Source organism: Chaetodon auriga, chromosome 13 (assembly GCF_051107435.1).
Source record: "Chaetodon auriga isolate fChaAug3 chromosome 13, fChaAug3.hap1, whole genome shotgun sequence".
NCBI classification, from domain to species: Eukaryota; Metazoa; Chordata; class Actinopteri; order Chaetodontiformes; family Chaetodontidae; genus Chaetodon; species Chaetodon auriga.
This window is the reverse complement of record NC_135086.1, coordinates 9,263,180-9,275,371: the sequence shown is the minus strand read 5'-3', so window position 1 is coordinate 9,275,371 and position 12,192 is coordinate 9,263,180.

Genomic DNA, 12,192 nt, shown 5'->3' with positions numbered 1-12,192 from the left:
AACTAATATGCAACCTGCATTCACTAGAATTGTTCCTGAGAAAATCCAATTGTTAATGTAACTGTACTTATACAAGCAATGCAAAGTCATATTTGTGTTTTGTATCTGGCAAGTGTGTGTGGTTGCTTTATCCATAAGTAGCAGAAGATATCCACAGTAGAAACTAGTCAGAGGGTAATTTACCACATGGTTTGTTTGTGAATGGAGGCAATTAGAGCGAAGGGGAAGCATTACATTGTAAAACTTCAATTATACCCAGTTTTCTGTTGATGTTAAGGAATAAAATTGGGGCTTGTGGTTGTATCAGTGTGTAGGTGGTGCACTGACTAAAGCTGATATCCCATATTCAATATTAGGCTGATTTTTCTCTTGAACCATGATTGTGTCCATTAATTCTTTCCACCCATCTTACCAACCACCAGCACATTGTTGAAAGCTGTGGAAGGGGCTGCACCTGCCGTGGGTTTGTGAGCCTTATGAAACACGTTCGGCTGTCTTTGACTTGAATTGATTTGCCGTGACATCTGGACGCAATATGAGATTCCAAACACATGCTAGTCAATGGACTTGGATAGTCATGCAGGGGCAAGCACGCACAAGTGCACACACACGGACTGATATCGTTCACACGGCTACGCTATATATCACACACACACGCATTTGTGATTCCTTACTTGTGAAGACCCTCTATCAACTGCATTCACCCTGTAATTCCTCACCACTATGTGAGTAGTAATAACATTTCTTAATTCAAACCATTACATTGCACATAGTCTAACACAGCTGTAGCTGCAGCAATATCCAGCTGATCAATACGGTGGCCCTGAAGTGCAAAACGCAAACGCAAAAGAGAAAACACGAACGCAAAAAAGAAAACACAAACGCAAAAGAGAAAACACGAACACAAATGAGAAAACACGAACGCAAAAGAGAAAACACGAACGCAAATGAGAAAACACGAACGCAAAAAAGAAAACACGAACGCAAATGAGAAAACACAACAACATTAACTCTAACGGAAGAGGTAGGTACCTTCGGGTGGCATGACTTGACGCTGATTGGACGACGTCACTGCCCGTCTCTTTACCAGGAAGTAAACCTACCTCAACGCATCGGTTTCAAAACATGAGCGCGATTGGTGATTCAGACTTAGTTGGTATTATCAAAGAGTACTTTGATGCCGGGCATACATATGACGTCATACTAGATATGCTGTCAACTTTTCACAACATTAAAATAAGTTTGCGTACACTGAAGAGTTGTTTAAAGGAAGCTGGATTGTTCAGGAGACGTCGTCCAATCAGCGTCAAGTCATGCCACCCGAAGGTACCTACCTCTTCCGTTAGAGTTAATGTTGTTGTGTTTTCTCATTTGCGTTCGTGTTTCCTCTTTTGCGTTCGTGTTTTCTCATTTGTGTTCGTGTTTCCTCTTTTGTGTTCGTGTTTCCTCTTTTGCGTTCGTGTTTCCTCTTTTGCGTTCGTGTTTTCTCATTTGCGTTCGTGTTTCCTCATTTGCGTTCGTGTTTTCTCTTTTGCGTTCGTGTTTTCTCTTTTGCGTTCGTGTTTCCTCTTTTGCGTTTGTGTTTTCTTTTTTGCGTTTGTGTTTTCTTTTTTGCGTTCGTGTTTTCTCATTTGTGTTCGTGTTTTCTCTTTTGCGTTTGTGTTTTCTTTTTTGCGTTCGTGTTTCCTCTTTTGCGTTCGTGTTTTCTCATTTGTGTTCGTGTTTTCTCTTTTGCGTTTGTGTTTTCTTTTTTGCGTTCGTGTTTTCTCTTTTGCGTTTGCGTTTTGCACTTCAGGGCCACCGTAGATCAATGATTTTACAGAGAAGACAAAGAAAAATTGCTCACAGATAAAAATAAGACCAAATTCTGAATAAAATAGATGAAAATTTTAAAATGCTTATTTAGAATAATACAGCCTTTAACCTTTAGTCTTCCATAATCCCCAAACTCTTTCAACTAAAATGTTCTCATCTCAGAAATGTCTCCACCCCTAATGTCTAAATCTCAAATCGGTTCTCACAAAGATGGAAGTATAAACACACACACACAAACACACACACACACACACAGAAACTTGTGCTATTCAATCCATGCCGTCCTGTTTTAATTTATGGCAAAGGAGGCTGCTCCAGACATTGGTTCCAATTCCCCGACCCCGCCTCACCGGTCGGCTCCCACTGGTGTCTCATCATCCATCAGCGGGGGCTGAAGTTGAAGACGACACCCAACTGGGGCATAGCATGACACGACGGCTGTGTTTCCTGTCAAACACACCTCTGAGATCTCTTTCTAACTACACTACTTTTCTGTGCATCATTGCTTTGCTCTTAGTATTTTCCCCGTGTGCCTCTTTGTCATTTGGCCGTTATTTCTTTAGCAACTTCTCATTTCACTCTCGGCCTCCATCTTTTATTCTCCTAATCCAAACGAGTTCTGGTTTTCAGACCAAAATGCCACGTAGCACATTTTGGCACATCGTGTAAAATCCACATCAACTCATTTGATCAGACATTTGGTAAAGACATGAAACAGTGATGGATTATGGCTATTTTTAGAGAGTCATTTTAAGTGAAACCTTAGCAGCTGGCATCTACATGAAGGGCTATAATGACATCAACAAGACATGCTCCAATCAGAAGACAACCAAAGCCTATGTTACTGACCCCATCGGCTATATGAAATGGGCCTCCGTGCTTTCCTTTTTGTGGTAAAGTGATACTTTACACAAGTATCTGCTGCAAACCGCAGCCATATTTTCTGTACACCTACCTGCAATTTAAGATTTAACGGCACACACCAGACAATTTAGAGTCCCGATTCAGACATTTCCAGAGGTAATTAGTGATGTAGGGTGTATGCAACAAAGCTGACCATTCTGATCATTTGCAGAATTGAGTTAACCCCATTTGTGAGGACATGATGCTTTTTAAGCTTGTGCAAAGTTGTAAATTCAGAAAAAACTCAGAAAAGCAGCAAAAGTTTTGATAGTGACATATGTTCATATTGGTGATGGGTTCATATTGTTGGCAGCTGTATGAAGTTAAACTTAACCCATCTGACTAAATCTGTGTTAATTCAAAAGAAGTAAAAGTTTCATTTGATGAGATTTTGGCCATAAGTGAAAATAATTTCTTCCTATTAAACTCTCAGATGTTTCCTCCTCCTTTCTGGGACTCTCCTACATCCTGTCATCCTCTTTGTGTGTGTGTGTGTGTGTGTGTGTGTGTGTGTGTGTGTGTGTGTGTGTGTGTGTGTGTGTATATGTGTGTGTGTGTGTTTGTGTCTGGGTGTGTGCTTATGTATCTGTATGAGGATGAGGATGATGATGATCTACGATGTGAGTGTTCCAGTTTTCCATGTGGCAGATGACAGACACTCTGCACAACACTTGGTCCCGGTTTCCTGCATTCTCAGCTGTTCAATACTCAAAAGCCGAATGTAAACCATCTTTCTTAACCCAGGACACACACGCACAGATGTGCACACATGTGCACACACGCACAAACCGCACACACAGCATGATCACCTCCTTCTTCTTCTTCCTTTGAATGTAGGCCAAATGTTAAATGAAATCTGCAATAAGAGAATCCAAGACGTAGGTGTGTATAAATGTGTGTTAAGATGCCCCCAGCGTTTTTGTAATGCACGAACAGAGGCACATCACCATTCATTTATTTTAATTGCTCTCCACCTGCTATGATAATCAGGACTTAAATAGAGAAATTTCCATTTTCAATTAAAAACTCCACCGCATATACAAATGGGAATGAGGCCCACCTTATTATGAAATGGAATAAAAGGCATTACTGCCTCACTTCTATGTGTTTTCCTCCGTGCTGCATAATGTCAAACGTCAAAAACAGCAGTGTGTCATGGTAAAGCAGCGCTGGGTTTGTGTTCATGATATACTGCTGTGGGTTGAAACTCCAAATTGTGTGGATCCTCATACTTTGATATATTAATAAAAATGAGGAAACTTGATTGAATCGTGTTGTTGACTTCACTGTAACTGATGCTAGTCCAATAAATTTCTTTCAGGATGTCTGTCTCTTGTTGGTTGTTTCCTGTTATCCTCATGTTTTTTTTTCTTCTAACATTAACTGAAGCCTAATGCTTCGCCATTTAACATATGTCGACAGTTAATCACACGGCTTTTCTTTAATTCTGCGTTTACAAATCCAGAATGAAAGGAAATCAAAGAAAGCTGGAAGGGAAGCCTATTTTCAGGCCCAGACAGCAGTGGCTCCAGGAAGCTCTGAGTTTAAAATAATCAAGGCAAATTCAACCAGTTTCTGCATTATTTGTGAGAGTTTGTCCTGTTGCCACAATATATAGTTTTTTTTTGTTTGTTTGTTTGTTTGTTTTTTTTCAACAAATGGACTTGAACTAAGTTATCATGGTTATCTCAACAACACCAGATTCCACCACACCAATTAATTTAAGCTATTTGCTACATATTATGATTATCTGCAATTTTTAGATATTTCCACAATTAATTGCAAAATGACATTAAAATCAAAAAAAGTCCTCCAATAATTATCCTGAGAGAATCAAATCGAACAAAGCCTGTTCTGAAAACTGAATAAAACCAATTGCCTGTGAGCTTTCCATGTTTGGTTCTTTGTTTGAGTTCCATGTGTGGCATTGGCCCACCTCCAGCACTACCAGATACCCTTCCCTGCTCAGCTCCTCACTTTGTTTGATGCATGTTGTAGAGATTTTTGGGGCCACACACCAGCTCCTCTGAGAGCCTCTGTGAGCTGCTGTAAACCCTTTGCTCTTTCCCTAAATATGGCTACTCACATGGGGTTTGGCAGACGCTTGATACAGCCTTAAAGGGAGCAGTGATATTTCTGCTGAAGACAATGGACCAACGCATGGCTCCCCTTTTACTGATACGTATGATCGCGGGGTTTTTGAGATCAATCATAGTGTTTGGCTTCTTGAAGACTCTCCAGATTTAGATGTGCGTGTGTGTGTGGCCTTTGTCTCCCTGTGGAGATTATTAGCAGTGGAGCACCTCTTGGTCAATACTACTCCTCGAGTGCTAGGCCCCTCTCCCTCTCTGTTTAACAGAGGAAACTAATTCACAGGGCTCCCAAATGTGTTAGACTATAAATGTACCACAACACCGAGGAAGCTGTGAGATCACTTGAAGGCCTTCAGGGGGTGAATTGAGGTGGTTTTACACTTTCTGGTGTGGTATTCCTATTCACTGTGGTGTGAAAGTTCAAACAGCAGACTGTTGTAGGGTTAGCGGCAGGCAATCCACAGATACACAGAGGCTGTGAATGAAATGTGAAAGCAGATACCAACACTTAGAAATGCAGTGATTAGGTTTTATCCTATACAGCATGGATATCCTTGGAAATGGAGCCTAGGTTACTGGATACAGGACTTGCAATAATAGGAACAGTTGGTTGTCTTGGTTGAAATTTTGCACAGTTGTCGCTTTTGGCTGTTTAAGATCACACAAAGGAATTGTTATAACACTGGAAAACACCTAAATTAGCCACGCATTCGTGCTGGGCAACATGTTTCTTCATTGGGTATTGTAGTTTATTTGATGTCAGTCCCACGCACACTGTCCTGGTGCTGCAAACACTCACTAGCACCCACAATGTGTATTTATCCACAGCTGAAAATAGTCCCCAACAAATATACTATGTGCTGCTGTTGGAGTAACACTTACTGAACTCTGCATTACTCAGTTGCTTTAGAAGTCATTATGATTTAAAAAAAAAAAAAAACTCTTGTCCTCAGTAGGAAAAAATGGAAAGAAACATTATTTTAAATGAGATTTATAAAGAAGAATAATTAAAATAAAAAGATTTGTAGACTGTGTCCATTTGTAGAACAGTGTTAGTCATTTGTTAAACCTTTAAATAATGATGATTAATAATTAAAAAAAATGAGTTAAGTTAAACCACATGAAGTTAAAATACACATATTACAAAATATGATATAATCTGAAAAATGTATATTCGATAATTCAACTCAGTTCAGTAATATTTTAACATTTTACTTAGATTTTTCAACCAGTGCACATCCAGCAGTTCTCTCTCTCTCCCTCTCTTGCATGATCACACATTGACATTAGTTCAAGGCATGAGCGCATGCACAGGATAGATCCTTTATTCATGTATTCCTGATATCAATTTTACTCCACCTGAGCCAGCCTGCTATGTTTGTGACACACGGGAAGTTTTAAGGAATATGTGAAGTGAAAGTACAACAAGCCAAGGAGCAGAAGGACAGATACAGAGACGAGGAGGGCATCGTAATGACTATATCCATCACTGTGACACACACCAGCACTCTTCATGGATCAGAGGCTTTAAGTGCCGAGCTATAGTGGGTTCAACAATAATACACAATACAATACCAACCAGGGAGCTGATTTATTATGGAGCTGACCTGCCCCCACACTGCTTGTAGGAACATAACCTTGAATGTTTTTACAGTGTGAGCGTGTGTGTGATCTTCTTTGAATAGAAGTGGTAATGAAATGTAATGGTGTTTCTGCACACAGTGATGATTCTGATGAATAGTCCTGTACGGAGGTGTGACTGTACCAGCTTTCACTTTCTCTTCAACAGATAGTGTTAGCACAAAGCAGGGTGTGACAAGCTGTCTCGAATAAGTTCTGTCTGCTCTGTTTCCTCCATCAAGAGGAACACAGCATTTAGTGCAGGAGTTGTTTTCACTGACTCACTTGTACCCTCGTCTCGGTCTGTTTGAGAAAAAAACAAGTTTAAGGAAGGGAAATTTCCAAGATACAGCATTTTTGTTTGCCATCCTAAATGTTCCATCATAAAAGATCAGGCAAACCAGTGCCACCATATCAAAGGTTTTCTGTGTCATAAAGAAGTCATAATGTTTCCCTGCTGCGCAGCCAAAAAAACACCATCATTATCTGTGAGGATTGAATCACTTCCATGGGAAATATGCAGTTAGAGCTGTGGCCAGTAAGCCAATTAATTTAGATCTTGCATGGAATTTTTTTTTTTTTTTTTTAGATGAGGGTACAGTCATACCTGGCACGATTCAAGTTTTTAACTTTTACTGTGCATTTATATAAATGTATTTACCCTTTCTGTCTTTTTTGGTTGTCTGTACAGTTTGCACACACTAAGCTTAGAATTAGCTTTGAATCTTAAAATTTGCCTCTTGAATTTTGCAGAACCCGGACTGTCAGCGCACAAAGAGTGTCGGTCCAAGTGCCTGAACTGCTCGGAGAGAAGAGCGTGAGAGTGGAGACCCTCCCTTCGAGTGTTCACAGTCGATTGGAAGCCCGCACGCATGGACAAGGATCTCTCAGCATACAGTAAGTTGGATGGGAATGGGAATTTTATTGCACTTCAATCATGAAAGGATGATAAGATTCGACACAGAAGTGAACCAACTGGGCAACTTTATTGTTCATTATTAATGAAGTAGGAAGTTTGTTGCATATTCAAAGCATAAAATTCAGATTTTCTCAAAACTAAAAACTAATCACATTGTTTTTCTCTCAACAATGAAATCACTGTTTAGCTGGTTTGGCACAGAAGACATTCTCATATAATTTCAGCTCACCAAGGTCATATGACTACTGTAGCAACTATATTACTATTTACACATGCAGAGCAGCATGAGCATCTCTTTTGAGTTTTTTGTTTGTCCATGTGACAAATATTCGGTCTTCAGCTGCCTTTATTATCAGCCTTCCTGTTTGTGCTGTCAATCTGCTTTTTTGAGCACATTTGCTGAAAACTGCGCTGCCTGTGTTTTGTGCAATGCATTGCATTTGAAGGAGAGTAATGTGCATTGTAATATAATTTAGTCCAGATACCAAACATATTGCTCATACTGATGAGAACAAAAAGCCGGACTCTGTCATGCTGTCACATGACAGTTACTGGAAAAAATGCTTTCCACCATCTAAGATATTGTGTGCAGTATTATAAGGACGAGAATTCACTGGTCCTGCTATTGTTCCTGCTGGCTCACTATCGTACTGTTTTGGCTTAGTGGGACACTTAAATAGAGTCATCATTAATGTTATTAGTAACACCTGGGAAGTAAACATGTCTGCTGTGAAAAATTAGTCACAGGACTGCTACAGTGAACATTTTTTTAATGTGCTTTCATGATTCAAGTAGAACTATGTTCGTGCTTGTGCTGATGCCAAAAATGATTATTTTATGGAGCAGTAGCGTTAAATAGTTGAAAGAAAAAACAAACTCATGAATGAGTAATCAAATACGCACATTTAAAGTCCCACAAGTGTGCACTTAGTGACACACTAAAATGCTTACCTGCTGTGTTGGGGAGTGACTAGTTCCATGTAACTGCAATACATAATACAATTACATTCATTTATTTACAATATACATTTATTTACAAACATTACCGTACAGCGTAAAGCTTGTTAACCAGCAGTGAAAATGCTATCAACGTCAAAATGCTCAATGTCAAACTTGAGGACTTTATTTTAACTGCAGTCAGTCACATAAAATCAAGTTTTAAAGCCATGTTTAAAACATTTATTAGAAAAGTAATCAAAAAGCAATCAAATGTAATAAGTAACATTACTTTGATAAAGTAATTAAGATAGTTACATTATATATTAAAATTGTATAAGGCTTACGAGTATAATCTGTGATCTAGTACATTCCAAACATAACCTGCCTACCACTTCTGCTCACTCATATGTCCCAGCTGCCTCTGCTCTTTCTACGTCATGTCCTCTTTGGATCTCTTTCTTTGACCCTCACTGTCTGTCCATTCATTTCTCTCTCTTTCTGTCTTTCTGTCTGTCTCCCTCCATCCTTATCTCTCTGTCAAAGTGTGCCACAGTCTCCAGCTTTGCCTTACGTGACTGGAGCTCATATCAGGGAGAATAATTTATGGTGACCATGAATAAGAGATGCTGTGGAGTTTCCAATGATTCAGGTCTGATATGGAAACAGTCTGAAATATTTGGACAGCGGAGGATTGAGTGATCAGTGTTCTCCGGCCTGTTGTTGGCAAACACATGTCAGTGAAACCAGCTGTCAGGAAGACCCATGAGGCTTGAGGAGAGAAGGGGAGAAGAGGGAAAAGGCCAGGAGAAATGAGCAAAATAAAAAAATGTGACAGAATGAATGGGAACAAAAAAAAGCTAAACAAAAGGATTGTAAAATTTTGCCTTTATTTAAAATCATCTCACCTTTTTCTTTTATCTTATTCAATCAATCCAAGCTCAGATCACCACAAGCTACATCATGACACATGGGGTAAGTGGTGTGCAGGTGTCCCTGTGAAGAGCTGGTAATGGAACTATTAACGGAAGTTTTAACACTGCCATCACAGGCACACTCAGGTGACTATTACCCGTCTTCCTCACACTGCTTGGTGACGATGAGGAGCAGGTGTTAATGCACCACGAGTTCCTCTTATGCCTATCCCGCCTCACCACACACAGGCAGAAATATCTCCGCCAGAAGCCCTAACAATAATGTGCTGTAATGCTCTGTGAACCTCGTGTCATGTCAAGTGTGTTTTTGTTCAGAAGCTGGGGGTGCTCATCTGTAATTGTACACCCACAGAGAAAATAATGGATGGAGTACAGTTTGTCGCACAATGAAACTACAGTATTTGTCCAGGCAAGACAGGATGATAGGACAAGATAAAATGGAACTGAATGTTCATATTCAGTATTTTAAGCTACGCAGAGTTTAGATGCTGATCAATGAGATGATGAATTCTCACTTTGGTGATCCCCTGACTCTTCTTCTAGTGCTACTGTGAGGTTTTGAGTGACAGCTGTTTGAGTGATTGTCATGAAAGTTTGTCGAGTCATTGACGCCCCCCACAGTATGAATTGTAAAAACTATAGTGACCATCTTTTTACAACTGTCATCATCAATTTACATTTGTCCAGCACCTGAGAAACGAATTATATTCCCATCATTCTGTTGTGGTCGCATGTTGGCATTAGCATTTTTCCTGAAACACTGTTGTACCTAAGTGCAGCCTCACTGCGGACTGTGTCGCTGTAGACACTTGAGGCAGGATTTTATAAGCCTGTTTTTATGCCCGTTTTGATTTGTATTTTCAATCTGTGCATTAAAAAAATATGAGTGGAAATGTAGAAGATTCTGGAAAAACTGATGCAAAAGCGTTTTTGAGCTTGAAAAAGCAAAATGCAAAGTCAACAGATTAGCAATTCATTCATTACATGCATGAAATATGAAATAAACATCCAATAAAAAATGAATCATTTAATTACATCAGCTTGTTGCACCCTCCTTTTGCAGTGGTTTAATGGCACCTGACTGGAAAATTAGCCCCACCAGCATCTCAATGAACCAACTGCTAATCATGTAATGGTAGCGAATAGAAATTCACATTAGGAAGCATTTTATTTTGCTCATTTTCTAGAAATTTGCTTAAAATTTACACAACATTTGGATGGAAAACGAGTGTAGATCTTCTTGAATTATCTGTGGCCAAGATATTTTTAGACGCAACCTTACTGGCTGCTGATGAAGTAAAGCTCATAATCAGTCAATAATGTCACGCCCATTGTTCGTCAGTGCCTTCCAGAGCCGTTTCCAATGACCTTTGCAAAAGTGATTCATGTGAGCTTCTCTGATCTATGACCTCCATGCTCCAGGTCGCTTGAGTTGAGAGAAAGATTGAGGTCCTGGTCAAAAGAAGCCAACACTGATTGCTTGTAGGGGACAGGGATCCATATTCTATTAAAAGTTGAACACTTGAATAAACAAAAAATAAACAATGGAAGCTTTTCTGTGCGTCAGTGTAAATTGTGAACATCACTATACAGACTCACAGCAAGCACAGCTTATGAGCAACGATTATGATAAATGTCCTATCTGAGTGGGGTTTTCCCTTCACTGTGGGATCCCTGGCAAGATGGATTAGAGTACTACCTGGTTCCTGATGTCCACTGTGAAGAAAAGCAACTCCAAAAGCCCTTAAAACCATTATCTGAAGAATGTTGCTGTATTGGAAAACCATCTGTCGTAAAGCCAAAATGTCCAATGTGTATTTATGAGTGCTATTCAGATAGGAAATTTTAGAAGCACAACTGTGGCAGCTGTGTCATTTTGATGTCATGGGCTGATGTCTGCATACAATTTCTTGAATGGAATCCATAGGTATTGGTTTCATCCGGCATCAGTGGAACCTGGACAGACACATGACGGCCTCAATGGGGAGGGGCTGAGTTGTGAGACATCCAGAGGAAGAGGAAGGGCAGCACAATAAGAACAGTGTAGTGCACGATGACAGGCCGTATCCAGATGCTCTATAACTCTATAAATTATGACATATTTTACAATATTCTGACTTGTTATTCCAGATAACATGTCACACTACATGTCAAATACACCACAAAAAGTACTTGGGTCTGATTGGCCGGTATGTGTCCATTAAAATCACATAAAGGAAAAGGATTTTTTTCTTCATTTAAAAGTTTTCTTTTAATGATCATTAGCTGGAATCTTCTTCATAACTTGACAATCGCAGATGTCTCAACCCTCCAGTTTTTCCCAGGATTCTCATATATTTTACCCTTCTCTTGCGTTGTCCTCCTGTTTCAGTATTTTCATATTTTTAACCTTTCCAAAACCACTGATGGGAGGCATAACTGCTGACTTGAAGTTTTTGCAACCCTCTGGTACAGCAAGTGCAGTATGGAAAACAATAGTTATAATATGACAGCTTGACAAGGAGTCAGTCACTCAAATGCCAATAAAACAAGAAGACAAGATGAAGAAGATGAATGAACATGGGAGGAATGGAGTACCTGCCAACAAGGCTACAATTGGTTTTTTTGCAAGTGTCTCATCAAATGGGAGGAGGCTCACCTGGACTTAATGAAGAGCAACACTGGTCAAACTCCAGTCACACAGAGGGAAAAGTAACAAAGTGTGCCGAAGAGGCGCAGAAACATATTCCACCAGTGACTATTAATACGATCTGCCATCCATTTTCATAAACACCCTCTGCTATCAATTGTCTCGCTTGCCAGTAGCCTCTCTCAAGATCACAACTCAAGCGTAATGTGTTAGTGATGTGTGCATATCCTTCAAGTACTACATAAATAAACTAAGTGCTGAATTTATGTGCCCTTTTGTGTTTTCATTTATATAATGCAGGGATTCATTCACAGCATTTCACTTTCAACCAGACATCTCATT